General features: G+C 34.3%; 1 non-coding gene and 1 pseudogene across 1 annotated transcript; one reads left to right on the forward strand and one right to left on the reverse strand.

Moving 5' to 3' along the window:
- Positions 1-1,053: 1,053 nt before the first annotated feature.
- LOC149493679 (small nucleolar RNA R71) lies at positions 1,054-1,159 on the reverse strand. Its single transcript, XR_016322745.1, has one exon. It is a non-coding gene; the product is annotated as a small nucleolar RNA R71 (small nucleolar RNA).
- Positions 1,160-20,030: 18,871 nt separating this feature from the next.
- On the forward strand, positions 20,031-20,774 carry LOC149493680 (uncharacterized; annotated as a pseudogene).
- The last annotated feature ends 1,010 nt before the right edge of the window (positions 20,775-21,784 follow it).

Below are 21,784 nucleotides of genomic sequence, written 5' to 3' on the forward strand. Positions count from 1 at the left end.
AATTTCACTATTAAAAGTTAAGTAACTAAACTGGATTAGAATAGCTAACAATAAATCGGGAGAGCTTATTAGAAATTTTAGGGTTGTTTCTCCTACTTGAACAATTAAAGTTGATTAATGAACTAATAGTATAAGCTGGATAGAATTAAGTGAAATCAAATTCCCTAGTAATCTACTTCTCTGATTTCTTTTCACCTGAATTTTTGTGTTTGATTTCTTCTGTTTCTATTTTAAATTTTATTTACCTTATAGCAAATCTCTTTTATCATCGTCTAAATAATAATAGGTTAACACAATTTTGGTAATTGATAAACAATCCCTGTGGATACGATACTCTCTCACTCTATATTACTTGTAGCGATTTCGTACACTTGCGAAAACCGCTGTCAAGTTTTTGGCGCCGTTGCTGGGGATTGGCGTATCAATATCAATACGAATTACCCTGTTATTAATTTAGACACTCTTTCGTTTTTATTTAATTTTCTTTTAAGTACTGTTCCAGGTTGTTTTATGCAAAGGAGATCAAGGAGGACTGAACCTCTAATCTTTGATCCGGAAATTGAACGAACTCTTCGAAGGCTCAACGCTGTAAGAAAACCACAAGAAGTAAAAATCGAACAACAGGCAGACATGGCTGACGAAATCGAAAACGAGAACATAGTTGGACCACCACTTCAACATCCGGTCCGTACCTTAAGGGACTATACAACACCTAATCTGAATGGGACAACCTCAAGTATTACTAGACCTAGGGTAGAAGCTAATAACTTTGAGATTAAACCCGCAATCATTCAAATGCTCTCTACCTCGATCCAATATGGAGGTTTGCCTAGTGAAGATCCTAATGCTCACATCACCAATTTTCTGGAAATTTGTGACACATTCAAACAAAATGGTGTTTCTGAAGATGCAATCAAATTAAGACTTTTTCCATTCACTCTTAGGGATAAGGCTAGATCATGGTTACAATCGTGTCCCGCTGGAAGTTTTACAACATGGGATGAATTAGCTCAAAACTTTCTAGCGAAATTCTTTCCATCCTCAAAAACCACCAAGTTGCGCAATGAGATAATGACATTTGCTCATCATGATCAAGAGAGCTTGTACGAAGCTTGGGAAAGATTCAAGGACTTGCTAAGGAAGTGCCCGCATCACAGTTTGCCCAAGTGGACAGGTACAAACTTTTTATAATGCATTATCACCTAATATTAAAATCACTTTAGATGCAGCTGCAGGTGGATCCTTTGAAAAGAAAGGAATTGATGAAGCATATGAGTTAATAGAGGAAATGGCAAGCAACAGCCATTACCAAAACAATACCGAAAGAAGAAGGACCGCAGGAGTCTATGAAATAGACGCCATTACAGCACTTAATGCCAAGGTAGATAACATGGTAAGGAAATTGGACATGTTAACTACTAATCCTGTAAATTCTGTTATGCAAGTGTATGATAGGTGCAATGGACAACATGGAATTGGGGAATGCATCATGGACTCTTTAAATCCACCAACTTTGGAGCAAGTGAACTATGTGATGAATCAAGGAAGAAAGAATTATCCTTATTCAAATTCATATGATAACAGGCTAAGAAATCATCCTAATCTATCATATGGTAATCCTAACAATGCCTTGAATGCACCACCTGGTTTCCATCCTCCGGAAAAGAAATCTCATGATGACCTCCTCACTGCTCTTTCCAAATCACACATGGAATTCATGAATGAAACTAGAGAGAACCATAAAATCCAGCAGGCTGCAATAAGAAATTTGGAAATTCAGCTAGGACAGTTCACAAACATGATGGCATCTCGACCTTAAGGTACGTTACCTAGCAATACTGAAAAGAATCCAAAAGAACAACTGCAGGCTATCACCTTAAGGAGTGGCAAACAATTAGATGAACCACTGAGGAAAGAAAAGGAGGAAAAAGAACAATCAAAAGTGCCTATCATTGATTTAGAGGAAAAAGAAGAGGTAAAACCCTATGTTCTCCCTGTTCCCTTTCCACAAAGATTAAAGAAAGCACAAGATGACAAGAGCTTCCTCAAGTTTCTGGATGTGTTTAAGAAGCTTCAAATAATATTCCTTTTGCTGAAGCTCTTGCTCAAATGCCTAGCTATGCTAAATTCCTAAAAGATATATTGAGCAAGAAACGAAAAATTGATGATCAAGAAACGGTAATGTTAACCGAGGAGTGCAGTGCAATTATTCAAAACAAACTGCCTCCAAAGTTAAAAGATCTAGGAAGTTTTTCTATCCCTTGTAACATTGGTAATCTTGACTTTGAAAAGGCTTTGGCAGATTTAGGTGCTAGCATTAATCTTATGTCCTATGAAGTTTTTAAGATGCTAGGTATGGGAGAGCTCAAACCAACAAGGATGTCTTTGCAATTAGCAGATCGTTCAATTAAATATCCTAGAGGGATTGTAGAAGACGTGCTTGTAAAGGTAGGTACATTCATTTTTCCTGTTGATTTTGTTATTCTTGATATTGATGAAGACAGGGAAGGATCTCTAATCCTTGGAAGACCTTTTCTTGCAACTGCAAGAGCATTGATAGATGTCTATGAGGGTAAGTTGACTCTTAGAGTTGGACAGGAAGAGATTGTATTTGATGTACTTAAATCTTGTAAACTCCCTATGGATCATGGAGACTGTTTTAGAATTGACATAGTCGATGAATGTGTGGAAACCACTTTGCATGTTAAAAATAATGCTAATGAGTCAAGCATCTTGAATGAAAAAGAAAAGGAACTCCCTAAGCATGAACTGAAACAACTTCCACCTCATTTAAAACATGCATTTCTAGGTGAGAACCATTCTTTTCCTGTTATTATTTCTTCTCACTTAACGCTTGATCAAGAGGAAAGGTTGTTGCAGGTTTTACAAAGGCACAAGAAAGCATTAGGATGGTCTATCTCAGATCTATAAGGAATAAGCCCAAGTGTGTGCATGCATAAAATCTTGATGGAAGAAAACTACAAACCTTCAATCGAGCACCAAAGGCGACTGAATCCTAACATGAAGGAGGTAGTTAAGGCTGAAATTATTAAACTCTTAGATGCCGACATCATTTATCCAATTTCAGACAGTAATTGGGTAAGTCCTGTCCAAGTTGTTCCAAAGAAGGGAGGTATGACTGTTATTTCTAATGAAAACAATGAATTAATCCCCACAAGAACAGTCACAGGTTGGCGTGTGTGTATAGATTATAGAAAATTAAATAAAGCAACACGCAAAGATCACTTTCCCCTCCCCTTTATTGATCAAATGCTTGAAATACTTGCAGGTTATCCGTTTTATTGTTTCTTAGATGGCTATTCAGGATACTTCCAAATACCTATAGGCCCTGAAGACCAAGAGAAAACTACTTTCACTTGTCCTTATGGCACTTTTGCCTATAGGAGAATGCCTTTTGGGCTATGCAATGCCCCTGCAACCTTTCAAAGGTGCATGATGTCCATCTTTTCTGATATGGTGGAAAAATTTATTGAAATATTCATGGATGATTTTTCTGTATTTGGTTCTTCCTTCGATGCATGCCTTCATAATTTATCTTTAGTGATGCAACGATGTGAAGATACTAACCTTGTGTTAAATTGGGAAAAATGTCACTTCATGGTTAGTGAAGGTATTGTCCTAGGGCATAAAATCTCTTAAAAGGGGATTGAAGTAGACAAGGCAAAAATTGAGGTAATTGAAAAACTATCTCCCCCTAACACAGTGAAGGGCATAAGAAGTTTTCTTGGGCATGCAGGGATTTACAGGAGATTCATAAAGGATTTCTCAAAAATCACTAAACCTCTTTGCAATTTGTTAATTAAAGATGTTCCATTTGATTTTGACAAAGAATGTTTAGATGCTTTTAACAGGTTGAAGAAGGAGTTAATCTCAGCCCCGATCATCACTACACCAGATTGGACTTTACCTTTTGAGCTTATGTGTGATGCTAGTGATCATGCTGTAGGAGCTGTTCTTGGACAAAGAAAAGACAAGAAGTTGCATGTTATTTATTATGCAAGTCGCACATTGAATGATGCGCAATTAAACTATGCAACTACAGAAAAAGAATTACTAGCTATTGTTTTTGCTTTTGACAAATTCAGGGCATATCTAATTGGAGCTAAAACAATAGTCTACACAGATCACTCCGCCATCAAATACTTGCTGGAAAAGAAAGATGCAAAGCCAAGACTCATTCGTTGGGTACTTCTATTGCAAGAATTTGACCTAGAAATTCGCGACAAAAAGGGGACCGAGAACCTCGTTGCTGACCATCTTTCCAGGCTTGAATTGAGGGAACAAGACACAAGCGAGCTACAAATCAATGAAAGCTTTCCTCATGAGCAACTTCTTCTATTGGCAAATGCTCAACCCCCCTGGTACGCTGACATTGTTAATTATCTTGTTTGCAAAATTCCTCCTCCCAATTTTTCTTACCAACAAAGAAAAAAATTTTTTCATGATATCAAATTCTACTATTGGGAGGAGCCATTTTTGTTCAAGTATTGTAGTGATCAGCTCTTCAGGAGATGTATACCGGAAACTGAAATAGAAAGTGTCCTTAAATTCTGCCATTCAATGGAATGTGAAGGCCACTTTGGAGCAAACAAGACAGCTGCGCGTATACTAGAAAGTGGTTTGTATTGGCCTAATCTTTTTAAAGATGCTTATAACTATGTTCGTCTTTGTGATCGTTGTCAAAGGTTAGGTAACATTTCGAAGAGACATGAAATGCCCCTGAACAGCATCCTTGAAGTCGAAATCTTCGATGTATGGGGTCTGGACTTTATGGGACCTTTTCCACCATCATATTCAAATCAATACATTCTAGTGGCGGTGGATTATGTGTCAAAGTGGGCAGAAGCTATTGCTCTTCCAAATAACGATGCCAAAAGTGTGATGAGTTTCATCAAGAAAAACATTTTTACAAGGCATGGAACTCCCAGGGCGATAATCACGGACGGAGGTAAGCATTTTTGTAATAGATATTTAGACTCCCTTCTTGCAAAATATGGTGTCACTCATCGTGTAGGTACTCCATATCATCCTCAAACCAGTGGACAAGTAGAGGTCACTAACAGAGAAATCAAAAAGATCCTCGAAACCACTGTTGGACAATCGAGAAAGGATTGGTCCAAAAAGCTAGACGATGCTCTATGGGCCTACAGAACGGCATTCAAAATGCCTATAGGTATGTCTCCATATCGCATGGTGTATGGTAAGGCTTGTCATCTTCCTGTAGAGTTAGAACATAAGGCGTTTTGGGCCATTCAATTTTTTAACTTTAATGCAAAGGAGGTTGGTCAAAAGCGATTGCTACAGCTAAACATGATGGATGAAATGCGCCTTCACGCTTATGAAAATGCCAAAATATACAAAGATCGCACTAAACAATGGCATGATAAGCGCATTATCATGAGGGATCTAAAGGTAGGCCAGCAGGTGTTGCTCTATAACTCTAGACTTCGGCTATTTCCTGGTAAGTTGCGCTCTAGGTGGTCTGGACCATTCACAATCAAGGAAATCTTTCCTCATGGCGCGATTGAAATAGTGGATGGTAAGTCGAATCGAAGTTTCAAGGTAAATGCTCAATGTTTGAAAAGCTATTATAATGAAACCTTTGAACCCATCAAGACTACAATTGGTCTTGCTTAGCCTAAATTAAGATAAGTGCGTCGAACTTAACGACGTTAAACAAAAGTGCTCATGGGAGACAACCCATCTATTTTTATTAAATTTTCGTCCATTAATTTATTTTTATTCCCTATTTTATTTGTCAAAATCCCAAATTTCCTCCATAAGTGTTCTTTTGTTTAGTTAAGAGTTTTTGTAGGAAAAAGTGGAAATCCAGAACCAAGCACGCCCTAGCCGTGCTGGGTGGCACGCCCGTGCCATGAGATGAGAAGCCAGCCCACCCAGGCGTGCCCCGAAGCACGCCCGTGCATTTTTTCCAAGGTGTTGATACTTGAAGGTCAGAGAAGAGCACGCCTCATGCGTGCCCATCAGCACGCCCGTGCCATAGAAAAGAGATTAACACACTTGAAGGTCAGAGGAGAGCACGCCCTAGCAGTGCTAAGTGGCACGCCCAAGTCGCACTACGAAGCAAGTCTCAGCAAAGAAAAACGCCCAAGTCGCGAGCGCGACATTCACAAGCGCGAGCGCGACAATTAGAAAAGAGAGTCAGAAGATTTGCCAGCAAACTCGTGAGCGCATCTCCCATATACACGGGCGCGAGCTGAAGTCGCGAGCGCGACATTCATATGCACGGGCGCGAGAAAGCACCTTTGAGAGGCGGAAAGTTTGCCAGCAAATACGCGAGCGCGACATTCCTATACGCGGGCGCGAGCTGAAGTCGCGAGCGCGACCTTCATATGCGCGGGCGTGAGAAAGCACCTTTAAGAGGCAGAAAGTTTGCCAGCAAATTACGCAAGCGCGATTTTCATATGCGCGAGCGCGAAAAGAACTTGAGAGGCAGAGAAGAGCACGCCCAAGCCGTGCTATGTAGCACGCCCGTGCCAGGTACGCCACTTTTGTTGTTTTGCAGGTCAGAGGGGAGCACGCCCAGGCCGTGCTCATCAGCACGACCGTGCCACGATCAGACCAGCTCATTTATTGGCGCCCCTATTTAAAGAGCACGCCTCCAAACCTTCTCTTTTCCATCTCGCACGCCCTAGCCGTCAACTCCTTTCTCTCAAACTTTCTCTTTTCTTCTCCCTTTTCTCTCAAATCAAACACTCTCCACCCAAAATTTTCACATAATCAAATCCAACAATGCCTCCTAGATACAAACGTAGCAGACCCGCATCATCCGTTGCTGCTCGGAAGCGTTCGACTACGCGATCCTCCACGGCTCCTCAACCTCCTTCACCTCCTGCCATTCCATTCGAATTTGCCTTATCCGATCAACAAGAAAGGTACACAAAATTATCTCTTCGGCCTATTTTACCGAATAGATTTATCGATGAGGCTGCCTTAGCGCAAGTGGGTCTTAGGGATATTGTGTTAGACCCTCTTAAGAGAATAGGATGGGGGGAATTTATTGATATGAAGGACTTAGTCTATGCCCCTCTAACTCTAGAATTTTTGAGTTCCTATTCCTCTTTTATTCGGTTTTTACCTACATCTCCACCGAGCAAGATTAGGTTTCGACTGTCTAGCCAGGATTTTGAACTGTCTGTGAATGAGATCAGCCAAATTTTTGGGTTTCCCACAGAAAACAGTCAAATACAAGTGCCTAGTGATTTTAATGCATATACTACATGGCAAGAATTTACCGGTGAAGTAAATTATAATCCTAGATATTCAAAGGCATCCAAATTAAGAAAACCTTCCTTGCGATACATTCATAAATTTTTGTCCAACACTATATTCGGAAGGAGTGAAAGTGATGGGGTGTTAGGTTTGAATGAATTATATTTTCTGTGGGCGATTGAAAATGGGGTTTTGTTAAATGTTGGATATTGGCTCTGCCAGAGATTTGCAAAGGTGGCTCGAGCCGACAAAGGAGCTATAATGATGGGGTGTTTTGTGACCCGCATTGCTAGATACTTACAGGTTTGGCAACCACCTAGATCAGTACATGAGAGTGTTGGAGGGGGGTGTGGCACCCGACTAGATTTGGATGTTATGATCCACATGAAATTAGTTGAAAAGGTCGGCGATACATACCGAGTAGTGGGTGCTCCAGAGGTCGATACTGATGAGGCAGGAACAGAGGCAGCAGATGGTGCTAACATGGAGGAGGACAATCCTCCACCTTTTACCTCTTCTTTTGGTGCAGGTACATCCGGTGCTGGTCCATCATTCCAAGGCACATCCAACATGTCCAATGATGAAGTCCTTGCAAGGATGATGTCTCGAATGGACCTCTTTGACACGCGCCTTAGTGGAATGGAAACAATGATCATAGACCGTTTCCAGTCCATTGAGATTATGAATGGCAGTCTTGATTCTAGGATGGACACCATGCAAGGACAACTGCAGACCATCCTCCAGCTTCTACAGCCACCTCCACCACCGGAGAATTGACGGATTTCTCACTCTTCTTTTCTTTTGTTTTATTTCTATTTAATTTTTCTAATACATTGTCTTGGTTGCTTTCATTTTAGTTTGTTTGTTATTTGAATTTTTATAACTTTTTAGTAGTTTTTGTTCATCATGTTTAGTTGCTCTTTTAGCTAAGACATTTTCCACCACCTTTCTATTGTATTGTTCAATACAATGTTGGTAAGTTTTTCTTCTTCTTTCTTACTGCTTTCCTTCAAGTAATGCAATAAGTTTGGGGAATTTAAAGGGAATTTTAGCTAAAAACTTTTGTTGTTTTTGCTTAACATGGTTGGAATGATTACAAGTAAGCTTGAAGGTTCTCATGTCTAGTAATAAGTGTTAAACATAATTGATTCTTAATTCTAGCATATTTAAGTTTTGAATTTGAAATTTTGATTTAAATATGTTCATTGATCTAAATTATTTGTTTCTAGATTTTTAAACACTGATTTTTATGAGAATTATGATGTATAGGTGTGTTTTACTCTAAAGTATTGCAAGAACCCGGCATTCCTAGAACAAAACTTAGAAATCCCTTCGAGGCGAAAAAATTTAAATGTTTACTTTTTGAAAGAGATGATTTAGGCAATTTTTGTTGAAACCTATATGTAGCCTAGACCACCTAAACAAAAATATATGACCTTTGAAACCCACTTTGAAGCCTTAAAACCGTAAAATTTTCTTCTTCACCCTCAATAAACCAAGCCATTAAAGCCAAAATTCAAATTTCCTACCCTAAGTACAAAGGATTTTATGATTGAAAGATTCGATTTTTAATTAGAATGTAGCAACAAAAGAGGGAGAATTCATCAAATAAATACTAGCAAATAAAGAAAAGAAGAAAGAATCAAGAAAGAGGCACATGAAAAGCAATCAAAAGAATTCAAGAAAAATAGAAAAAGGGCAAGGAAGAAAAGTGCCAAAATATTAAGAAAAGAGCTTGTCCAAGATGCCTCTAGCTAGTAAAAAAGTTTCAAAACAAGACACTCCCTAGAACTAGAAGAAGTTCAATTAAAAAAAAAAAAAAAAAAAAAAAGAATCTTGAAAGTTATACATTCTTTTGTACTCTTTGTCTACATTTTATCCCTCTCTTTGATTAAGCAAAAATTTACACCAAGAAAGCCCCATTACAACCCAAAATAAAGACCTTCTGATCTTTTAATCGTATACATTTATATCGTGGAGAAAGGATGACTAATTCTGCATATGGGAATGCCACTTTTTATCAATTGTCTTATTTTTAAATGCTTTAGATGATTCATGTCCTGTTTATCATAATTTGAATAAGTATTAGTGTTGACAATCTCTTTAAACTTGTATTTTACTCAATGAATGTGTTTTATTCAAAAATAAAAGTCAAATTTAAGTATGATTAGCATGGAGAACGATTGAGTTTATTCACTTGTTTACTAATCATGATATCATGAAAGATTATGGAAATCATCTCCAACCATGTTAAACTAGTGTCGTCAAATTATTTTTCCTTTAGTTTTGTTGCTTGAGGACAAGCAATGGTTTAAGTTTGGGGAATTTTGATAAGTGTAAATTTTATAGTGTTTTTAATATAGTTTTTATTAGAATTTTAGTAAGTTTTTACTTCTTTAATTTAATTTTAAATCACTTTTAGTGTAATTGTGTTTAAAAGCTTCCTTGGTCTTTAATCCGCTTGATCTAAGAGAAAATTGCAGAAATTTGGCGCAGAAAAGAACTTTAGAATGCAAGGCACTCAGCTTCTAGCACGCCCAGCCCGTGCTGGAAGGCACGCCCGTGCTAGAAGCCAAGTAAACCAAAGGAGAGACAAAAGAGAGCACGGCCAGGGTGTGTCAAACGGCACGGCCGTGCTATAATGGGACCAGGGCGTGTCAAGCATAGCACGCCCATGGCATCTCTAGACAGACTTCCAGAGAAGAGCACGCCCAAGCCATGCTATGTAGCACGCCCGTGCCTCAGTACTTCACTAGCCCGTGCTACCTAGCACGCCCCGTGCTTCACTAGCCAGACCTCCAAACTACAGCACGCCCAGACCGTGCCATGAAGCACGCCCGTGCTGCCCAGGCGGAACCAGCGTGAATTTAACACGCAAATCAAGCCTTTCTCACATGGACCGACTTCAGGGAGTTTCCTAAACACACTGAACAAGACCTGGACCTATTCTTGAAGAAAAAGGAGTCCTAATCAAGAAGAAATCAAGAGCCTAAACAGTTATGATCTCCTATAAAGGATTTTGCACTAAATAAGGATTCTATTTCCTAAAAGGAGTCAGACTTGCCTTCAGGACCTCTATATAAAGAAAGAAACTTCTCATAGCAAGGGATCTCGTTTTTTTTTTTTAGGCAATTTCTTTACATAATTCTTTCTCTCTCTCAAAGAATTCAAGCATCAAACAATTGTGCCAAGATTCAAGGAAGCCATCAACATAGTTGTGATACAGTTTTTATTCTAAACTCTTCATCTTGTTTCTTTCCTTTATTATTGTCTTTAAATATGATGAATGTTCCAAGCATGATTGAGTTTAATTTAATTACTATGTCCAGCTAAACTCTTATACTAGGGATTTGATGTAACTTAATTTAATTCCAGTCTATAATATTAGATTTGTTTTTCTTTGTTCTCGTTATAAATTATTATTGTGCTTAATGCTTCCAGGCAGAAAATTTCCCCTGGATTGAGTTATTTCAATAACTACATTCGGGAGAAGGGTTATTGATATGAAAAAGATAATAATTTACTTGAGAATAATAACTTGATGCGGAAGCTATATGGTTTGACTCAAGGGAGGCTTTCATAAGTTAATAAATTGTTAAGTTGTGGACTCATAAAACAACCATAAAACCTAATGATCTGATTTATGTTTAATTTCACTATTAAAAGTTAAGTAATTAAACTGGATTAGAATAGCTAACAATAAATCGGGAGAGCTTGTTAGAAATTTTAGGGTTGTTTCTCCTACTTGAACAATTAAAGTTGATTAATGAACTAATAGTATAAGCTGGATAGAATTAAGTGAAATCAAATTCCCTAGTAATCTACTTCTCTGATTTCTTTTCACTTGAATTTTTGTGTTTGATTTCTTCTGTTTCTATTTTAAATTTTATTTACCTTATAGCAAATCTCTTTTATCATCATCTAAATAATAATAGGTTAACACAATTTTGGTAATTGATAAACAATCCCTGTGGATACGATACTCTCTCACTCTATATTACTTGTAGCGATTTCGTACACTTGCGAAAACCGCTGTCAGTATCGAACAAATCTTCATGATGGTCTCCTGTGCTTGTTTAAAGTCCTAAAAATAAAATAAATAAAAATAAATAAATAAATCTGGAAGGTCAAAATTAAGACAAATAAAAGAAATATAATAAAACAAAATGAATAAAATAAAAAATTAAACAATGAAGACAGTTAAAACCATTAATTGGTGAGCTGTCTTTGATCAACGGGTGCGTAAAGACTTGCTACTGGTACATAAGCCTTAACAATAAGTGTGTAAGCCTTTTATGTACTGGTCTATCTCTAATAAATGAATGGACAACTAGTGCGTAAAGGATTATTACTGATACGTAAGGCTTAACAACAGGTGCCTAAGCCTCTTGCATATCAGTCTGTATATGATATAAGCAAGATCGAGATTCCAACATTTTTATAGACAAATATCACTCAAATGAGCCATAAAACAACAGATTCCTCATTCATAATATAAAATTATGTTTAACCAATTACTTCAATAGAAATCAGATTTAAACCAAAAAATAAAACAACATTAATGAACTCTTTCAAAAGTATTTAGGAAAATCAAATACCTCTAGTTTAGATTAGATTGTTGAGTTTGAGAACTCAAAATCTAAACACTTATAAGGTATAGACTATAAATAGTAACTATCTTTAACTAGAAAAAGAGAGTTATCAATTAATCATATATAAGAACAACAAAACAGCATGAGTTTCAGATGTATTAATGCTCTCAGTTCAAGAATATTTTCTTTACCTTCTTCGATTCTTGAATTAATTTTTGTTGATTTGTCGTCCAAGATATTATCCTCTTATTCGTATCTAGGAGTTCATCTCTTTTCTTCGTTTCTTTCTTGCTATTTACGTTTTCTGCTCTTTTCTTTTACCTGCTGTTTTTCTTTTTTTTCCTGCCCTTTTTCCCTCTCTCTTCTCCCCCTTTTTTATTTTCACTTTCTCTCCCTCTTATTTAACGTGTTGTGTTTTTTATTTTGCTAGTTTTTCCCCCTTTTCACTCCCCTTGGACTCTTCTTCTCTCCTCAATCCTTATCTCTTCCTTCTTTTTTCTACAACTCTCTTTTATTTATTCTCAAATAATTACTAATTGTTTTAGAGTAATTACTAATTATTTTTGGATTTTATCTTTTTGGGCTATCACTAATAATTGATGGATTTTTACTAAATATTTTTAGGCTTTAAATATATTCTTAACCTAATCCAAAATTCAATTATAAAATATAGCCCAATATATGTAGAAAAAATATAAACCATGCAATCCAAAAAATTTCTAACGCTAATTAATTAGAGAAACGAAGGATTTTCATCATCAAGCATAAGAGTAAAAATCAAGCGTTAACAACCTTTAATTGACATGGAAATGGATTCTAAGACTAAATAATAAATGCCTTTGAAGAAGTTTGGGACTTTATATGACGAAAAATTGAATAACTTGAACATAAATTTTCTAGACTTAATGAACACTTTCAAAATGTGAAGATTGATGGACTTAAAGAGTATTTTTTGACAAAACTAAGGAAAATAGAATTTTTCTAAATTCATGGCATCTTGGCCGAATGTTTATGGGGACTTAACTTGAACAATTTGACCTTTTTTCCTTGAATAAATTACTTCCTTGAATTTCCTACAAGTGATAGAACTTATGTCTATTGGTGATTTTAAGTTTAAGGAAAACTTGAGTTTCTTGTAATTGAATTTGGTTGAATGAAAGAGAAATCCTAGAACATGTGCTTTTGAATTGGATAATGCTTACTACTATAAAAATCATGATTTTGGTAAGTGCTTCTTAAACCTTAGCTACTTGAAAGTGAGATTTTTAATGTATGCGGATTAAAGAAGCTTTATAGCCAATATATGAGTTTATGTTTTTCCATTCCTTCAAAAGCATACTAGTTATGATAAAGAATGCTATGAATGAACTTATGAGTATGATTTCATGCAAATAATTGAGTTATTTCCCTAGTTATCACTGTGTGGTAGTTGCATGAATATGAGCAAATTATATGAGTATAAGTAATATCACATTAAATGAGAATTGGTTTGTTAAGATTGGTTTACGAGAATTATGCAAGCTTGATTCGTTGATAACATGTATATGAGATTTAAATGCTTGAATCATAAGTATGACCTTATGACATGATTATGAGAATTAAAGTCTCATGAAATGATTTGCATGTGTAATGAGAAAACGTAACTTTAAGGCCCTAGTAAACTTGGTGGATGTCGGTAGTAAGATAAAGGTGTACCATGCCATAAAATATTATTACAGCACAGCTATATGGATATCCAAGGTAATTATGATATATGACACTTGGTGCCCTGTGATTGAGCTGATAAGCTCTACTATTTCTATAAGGCTTTTGAGCCCTCTGTTTCTATCTCTATTCCTTTATCTACTTCATTGATCCAACTAAGTGTTTATAGGGGCCAAATTAATAAAATGATTAATGCTTAAAGCTTGTATTACAATAAATGCCAAGACCTTGTGTTATATTGTTTTTTATTAAGAAATCATAAAGTATCATGATTTGAATGAGTAAAATGCATATAAGTTAAAGAATTCCTATGAATGTTCGGTTTCACATTAGACTTGTATTTGACCTTTATGGATATGTTTTAATACACTTAATGGTTTTTCTATTATAGAAAACTCTTTCTAAATGCTAAACGAAGGACTTTACTTTTCGTTTGCTTGGAATATCTATGTATGATATTCTCTCTTATCTTGGGATTTATGAGAACAATTAGGATATTTTATTAGTCCTTCACAGGTTGTAGATGTAAAGATTGTTGGTCTGAAGCAAGATCCTGCACCAAAGTTGAAGATTTCATTTTGCTAGTTTAAGTTCTTCCGGTATTAATATTATGTATTTAGATTTATTGGAACGCCCCAAAATTTTCGAATCTTAAAATAATATTATTTTATTGGGTCATGAATGGTGCTACAGAAAGGGGGATAATATTTTATTTAGATCCGAGGAAGATATTGAGTATGATTAACTATGAATGGGTAGTGATTTACCAATCTATGAATAGTACCACCGGTCTGTGAATAGTACTACCGGTCCGGGAGTCGGTATGATTTTGGTCCAGAAAAATTACTATATATGTTTTATATTTTCTTTAATATTTTTGGAGTATGTATGCATGATTTTTATGGGTAGAAAGTAAGTAATGAATATTTTTGGAGAATTTAGATAATTAGTGAATAGTGAATTATGATGCTTTATTAATTAAGGAAATTTGAGAAATAATTTTTATGGAGTAATTTGAGAAATTTGTGGAGATAAATAATATTGTGAAGGAATTGAATTGGAGAATATTTTTAGCCATTAGATGAGCTTAATCTTAGCCATCCAATTATGGGGAAAAGACCAAAATACCCTTTGATCACTTTATAAGGTCAACTTCAATTATTGAGCAACCACTTTTTCTCTTCTTCTTCTTCTCTTCAACGCCACGTCCTCTTCTTCTTCTCTTCTTTGTTTTTCTTCACTTCTTACTTGTTAAATCCACCAAATTAAACTCACCCAACTTGATTTAAGTAATTAATCTTAGAGAATTAAGCTTGAGAAGTGATTTGTGGTGATTAGTTTCAAGAAATTTGGAGATTCTCTACTTAAGCCAAAGGTTGGGGAAACCTCTACCATGGAGTAAAGGCAAAGTTAGAGCTTAGAAAGCTTTAATTTAAGCTTGCTAAAGCTTATTTTTAAGGTTAGTGTTCATAAACACACTTACCTTACTTGAATTTTTGATTTTGTGCATTTATGTTATCATACATGTATTTTGGGATTTTGGTATGAAATGATTGATTTGTTGAACTTTGGTTGCAATAACATGCTCTTGGGTGATGTTTGATTAGTATTTAGTATGTGGTAGAAATTTCTACCTTGTAGTTGTTCATGTTTTTTTTCATGGTTAAAGTAAGCTGAATTTTGGAAAAAGTTTTATTGGGTGAGATTAAGGACTAGTTTTCGACCATTTCTATTTTCCATTTGTGTCTGAGTCCTTCATGAAAGTTGTAGGTCTACTTCTTAGCTTTCCAACCCATCCTCTTTTGTCCCATTGGGAGATACATAGCTCAACTTATGGCTGAAATACCTAAACTGACTCTGTTATGTCGGGCCACATGCATCACTGAATTGAGTGCCCATTTTGACCACTATAATGACAAGATTTAGTTCTGAGGTCTTCATGAAAGTTGTTACCCTGTGTCTTGAGACTGGCCTGGTTCTGGATTGGTTTAATTTGAGTGTTTGGTGAAGTAGGAATGTAATAAACATTGGACATAGTTCTGCTGAATCGGGTTTGGACTGTTGGTCTGTGTTCCTAGCTTCTGTTTACCATCTTACACATTGAACTGGGCTGTGGTCCCTTCATAACAGTTGTAGCCTTTTGTCTTAGCGTTCTAATGAATCTAATTTTGTTCAATTTGGAGACCTATAACTCAAGTTATGTCTTAAAAATACAGCAAAGGTCAAGGATATTTTAATGCTGGAAATTTCCTATGCCTTGACTCATAGGTTTATTTGGATAAATGTATGTATGAATCATGTGTGATGAGGTTCTCTTGATTATTTGTATGTTTGAGGATTGATTTGACAAAAATAAGATATAAGGTTGAAAAGTGGTATTGTGGATATGTGTAAATGGATATAAATGGGAAAAATTGTTGGAAATTTTGGGATAAAGTGTGGAATTAGATAATGCATGATGAGGATAGAAATGGATACCTTGGTGCATAAGAGTTATGTTAGTATGCTTGGTTGGAGAAGGAAATTCTTCCCCTTGGTTTTCATTAAGAGGCCAAACCACTCTAGGGTGGTAAGGCTTACTTAATTTTTTTTTTTTTTTTTGTATGGTATGCTATCTACATATCTATGACATAAGTATGATTATTTTGATAACTTTCATATGTTTAGAGTTTAAAAAAAATGGGTATTTAAGGTGTATGTGCTTTGAATTTTTCATAAGTAAAGTATGATTTTTTTATGATAAGAAGTTTCTTATGATAAATTTCATTATGATGTTAAGAAAGTTTTAAAAGAAAAGGAATTTATGAGAAATTTTCCGATATTAAGTATATATATCTATATATATTTTTTCAATATCTCCTTTGAAGAATGTGGTAATTTTTGTAAGTTGTAAGTTGAGAAATTTGAAATGATGGGTATTAAGTAATGAAGAGGTTTTGATTAAGAATTATTGCTTTTGTGAAAGAATGATTTTGATTTGGGCTCTACTATGCATGATTGAAACGTGGTATGATGAGATTGATTTTGTTATGTGAAGCTATGATCATATGCTAGGGTTATCAGCCCTTATAAATAGGCGGACGTGCTTATTTGTGTGATGGGGGTGGTGCTTTCATAGGCCACGGTGGTGCTTTCATAGGCCACGGTGGTGCTTTCATAGGCCACGATTGTGTGATGGGGGTGGTGCTTTTATAGGCCACGGTGGTGCTTTCATAGGCCACGATCAAATCTGCTTATGTTCATTCTGTATTAGTACGAGCCTTAACTAAAGAATTAACATATTTGCATTTATAATCGTCTTATTACTTTCAAAGTATTTGAATTAAACGAATGAGATCATATTATTTTAGTAAACCTTACTTTGGAAATTAATGATTATGTTATCAAATGAATTTTCAAAGCATGATATTCCGGTACATGGTTTTAAACATAAATAGTATATGTATTGGTATAATAAATGTGCAAGTAATGAATTTATGAGTTGAAAGAATTAAATTCTTTATGTTATTAATTAATAGTTTATTTGATATTTCTTTTGCTATAAATGTACATGTATGTTGAAATTTAATGATTTTATGTCATTTGTGTTTTAAGTAAGTTGTCATCACAACTTTAGTAAGTATGTGAATTATGAGCACCACTGAGTTTTATACTCAGCGCGTTGATTTTTATCACGTGCAGGTTAAAGACTGTGGTTGCTGCTTGAAGACTAGAAGAGTAGCATCAGGGCAGAAGTGACTATTGTGGGAGTAGTAGATTGAGATTTATGTAATTAAGAATTATGGCATGTATAAGTATTCTATTTTCGGAGGTTGTATTATTTGAATTATAACTTAAGCATGTAATTAGCAATTATGTTGGTGTCTATATTCGGAGATAAGCATAAGATTCATTAAATGATTGAATATAAAATATTTCAAGAGAGTTGGTATGATTAGTTTATTAAGACTTGATATATATACTGAATGCAATTAATTGATGAATATTAAACTGCTATTGAGGATTTATATAATTATGAAAATATAGAAGTGTTGTTGTGTTATGATGATTATGTGGAGATGTTGGGAGTTTGGAGTTTAATTGGGAGTGTTTTGTATTCACATGTTTGGCGAGCTCAGTTTTTTAAAAGGGAAATTCTTACAGTATTTATATATGATTTTTCCCAATCTATTTTTCAAAAAAAAAAAAGAGAGATGAAAACGAAATAAAATGATTATCTATAAAAAAAAAATTACTCGCTACACTTGTGAATACTCAATTACTTCTAATTCATAATCTTATTTAATGATTTGTATGTTCAGTTAGGACGGTGTCTCCGACACCGAATGTGGCATCCGTCGTCGGGTCTCACGGGACTCGGCGGAGGGTGTTACATTTATGGCATGGAACTTGACTTTGGAGCCTTGAATTTAATTAAAAAGAAAATTTTGTACTAAGACTAGAAGTATGATAGCATGTCTTTGGAACTCTTATGTTTGATTAGATGACTTAGCATGATTGTGAATAAAAATGTTGAAAGATGATGATATCTTGATGGTGTTGAGACTCTTTTCAGTTTGGGCATTGAGATGATATATGATTATAAAAGTGCTATCTTCTTTTACAGGTTTTTAGTTATGTCCAGTCTGTAGGAGAAACTCTTGCAGTTTTTATGTCGGAAATTTCTATATATTTTTTTAGTAATTAGGGCTTGCTAGCATGTGATAACTTTAAAGCATATATGATCATAGGATGTTTAATTATGGCTTGATTTCAGTATTTTAGTATAGTGTCTTTGGCACAGAATGTAATATTTATTACCTAGCCTTTCGGGATTAAGGTGTTATAATTGCTAGCAAACTTTAGAATTATGTGGTTTTTTGTTTTTATATTTAAACCATTATATATTTGAATTTAATTATTAGATAAAATTTGACAATCAAATTTGATTTAATTCTTTAAAGTCAAAATCTAAATCAAAAGTTCTTCAATTGATTTTTATTATAGTTGGCTGAATAAAAAAAACAATATATATAATACTTACAAAAGCATTAACTATAATGATAATAAAAAAATATCTGATTTACTTAGACAAAGTTGTTTACTCTTTATTCACGTACATTTATTAATTTTTAAATTCATGAATCATGATTTTTCTTTAATTTGTATTACAAATTTAGACAAATAAATTTCTTGCATGATGCTATACTCTTTTAAATATGTAGTATATTAACCAGCTGATAAATTATTGAATTTTGAATTAAAAATTAATATTTATTGATTTTAGTAGTGTTTTAAGAACTAGATTGGTCAGTGAACCGATCAAGGTAGAGGCTCACTGAGCTGGAAGGTTCAACCAGATTCAATACGATTCAACCATATTTTTATATATAATATTTTTAAATATATTTATTAAATACAATTGAAAATATAGGTAAGAATTGAAAATTTTGATATCAAATAAAAATAGTCTCAAATTTAGCCTTACAAAAAGAATAAAAAGGTTAGTAAATAATTTTAAACAAAAAGAATAAAAACATGACTAAATTCAATACTAAACAAAAAAAAATAATTAATTGACATAAAGTATAATATTATTTTTCACATTTGGCTTTAAAGTCGGATAATTTAGTTGTTTTGATTAGTAAATTAAGAATTTGGGCTTAGAAATAAAGAGGGTTAAAAACTAAAAGCTCGGTAGGTCCAACTTTTAAGAGGCCCATATTTTAAAAAAAAAAAAAAAAAAAAAAAACCTAGAATTTGAATCAAACCGTATTAATTATTAGCCTGGTTCAACGATTTATACCGATTTTTGAAGCTTGCGATTTTATTATCAAATCCGGACCACAGTTCGTTCCCGGCAGTCAGTCTAGCCCAGGTTTTAGAATAATGGGATTTAGAATGCAGCTAGTTATGTTGAAAATGGAAAGAAGGCATTGAAAATTGTTGGATTGAGTAAATTAAGATAAAGTAATCTATGATAAGGTATTTGTCTCTCCTTCAATTTTTTTTCTAGAAATTATTAGTAAATAGTATAAATTGATATGAATCCTATTATAAATTGACCGTATTGAGCTTGTTATGTGTAAATTGATATGATGTTAAATCTAAGAAAGCTAGCATATATATGTTATTAATCATTTCTTTAAATAAATTCAGGTTAGAAAATTTAACAAGCTAACTTCATGGACAAGAATAAAACCATTGATGCATATTTTTACAAAAGAGGTTCTCAAACTTTAAATTTGGAAGCTACATTTTCAATTCCAATTTAAAGTGACCGATCTTCTGAAAAGAATTCTAATTTAATTTTTTGAATAAGAGCCAATTCTTAATGAGAATTCAATTTCTTAATGTCGTCCATCTAAAGCTCTGCAAATTAAATTACAAGGAATTGACCTTTCTTCTTTTGGAACGTGATCCTAGAAAACGTCCAAATATATGGGATTATCCTACCAACCAATAAGATGAAATTGGAAAGCTAGACCTTATCAATTTATTATGTCAACATATCTCCTTGATAAGAATCAGCATTGCTTTCAAGCTCCATAGTTCAAACTATTTCCTGAATGGTTGGAATATTCACCAACTAAAGATACAACTTTTCATCTTCTTTGCTATCTTTTTAACAAACTTGATGGATATCCTGGCTATTCTACATATACAGTTGAGGGATTCAATTCATGGGAAAGAAGTAAAGGATGGAAAAAGAAAAACTTGTGCATAAGTTTGATGTGATGCTGTTAAATAGATAACATTCCAGGCTTATGCTCTAAGAGGTCATGACGAAAGTTCCAATTCAAAAAATAGGGGGAACTTCATTGAACTTATTAAACTTTTGGGTTCTTATAATGATAAGGTGGAAGCAGTGATTTTTGAAAATGCTCCTCAAAATGCATCTTATATTTAGCCCAAAGTTCACAAAGAAATTTTACATATCATATCTAATAAGGTTCTAGATGCAATACATGATGATATTGATTATAAAAAAATTTTACATTTTTGTTGATGAGGCTTGTGATGAATAAAAAAATGGGGCAATCGGCCATTGCGTTGACATTTATTAATAAAGGTGGCTATGCACGATAGCATTTCTTTTTTTTTTTTTTTTGAATTAGTTCATTTCCTTGATACTATTGTTTTAACTTTGAAAATGAAATTTTAGATGTCCTTACAAGGCACAACTTGAATAAAAAGTTTCAAGGTCAAAGTTATGATGGAGCTAGTAATATGCGTGGGGAATGATTTGGACTATAAGCTTTATTTTTGAGTGAATGTCCATATGCCTATTACATATATTATTTTGCTCATCAACTCCCATTAACATTGATTGCAGCATCTGGATAGATAATTTTAGTTCATTAATTTTTTTCTAAATTAACTCTCATTACCAATGTTGCTACTTCCTCTTCTAAAAGGCATCAGCAAGTGCAACCTACCCGAAATGTTGAACTTGAGAAATTGATTACGAATGATGAACTTTAAACTGGTTAAGGGTTAAATCAAATTAGTACCATAAAAATGGGTGTTGATAGTTGATGGAGTTCTCACTTAAGTTTTATTAGAAGCTTGGTAAATATGTTTGAAGCAACTTATTTAGTTTTGAAAACCATAATTGTTGAAGAGGCTAATTATAGCCAAAGGGGAGATGTTGATTATGCTTATAATGTTGTCACCTTTTTGTGTGGATCCGGTATATGTATGGCACAACCCAAGAGGGGGGGGGGTGAATTGGGTTTTGTAAAAATAAAAAATTTGACTTTTAAAACAAAACTCAGAATTCTATTTGCAGCGGAAAAGTAATGAACTTGTGAAAATAAGTTATTGATTAGAACTACCTCACAATGTTCTATTCAGAGAAAATAGAAAGACTTTGCAAAGTACAGCTATTAATTAGAACTGCTTCACACTGTCTTATTTAATATCAAAACTGCTTTATGACGGAAAGCTATTGTGATTAGAACTTCCTCATAAAGTTTAGAAAAACATAAAGGACTGTGTGAGAGACAGTTATCGAAATCTGAACTGCTTCACAAAGCTTTAATCAAGTTTAGAAAACTGATTAGAAATCCAAATAGTGAAATATACTGAAAATGGAAGAACAGTTTAGAACTTGGTGTATTCACTTAGCAGAAGTCTAGAGTTCTAATGTTCAGAAAAGATAAAGCTTATTTCAGATTAAAGCATTAAAAACATAAACAACTTTAGCATTTCTAAAATATAACTGAAGTGTAAAAATAGTATCAAGCAAATCT

Source organism: Jatropha curcas, chromosome 9, assembly GCF_041381405.1.
Source record: "Jatropha curcas cultivar XTBG-Jc1 chromosome 9, XTBG_Jcur_1.0, whole genome shotgun sequence".
In the NCBI taxonomy this organism is placed as follows: Eukaryota; Viridiplantae; Streptophyta; class Magnoliopsida; order Malpighiales; family Euphorbiaceae; genus Jatropha; species Jatropha curcas.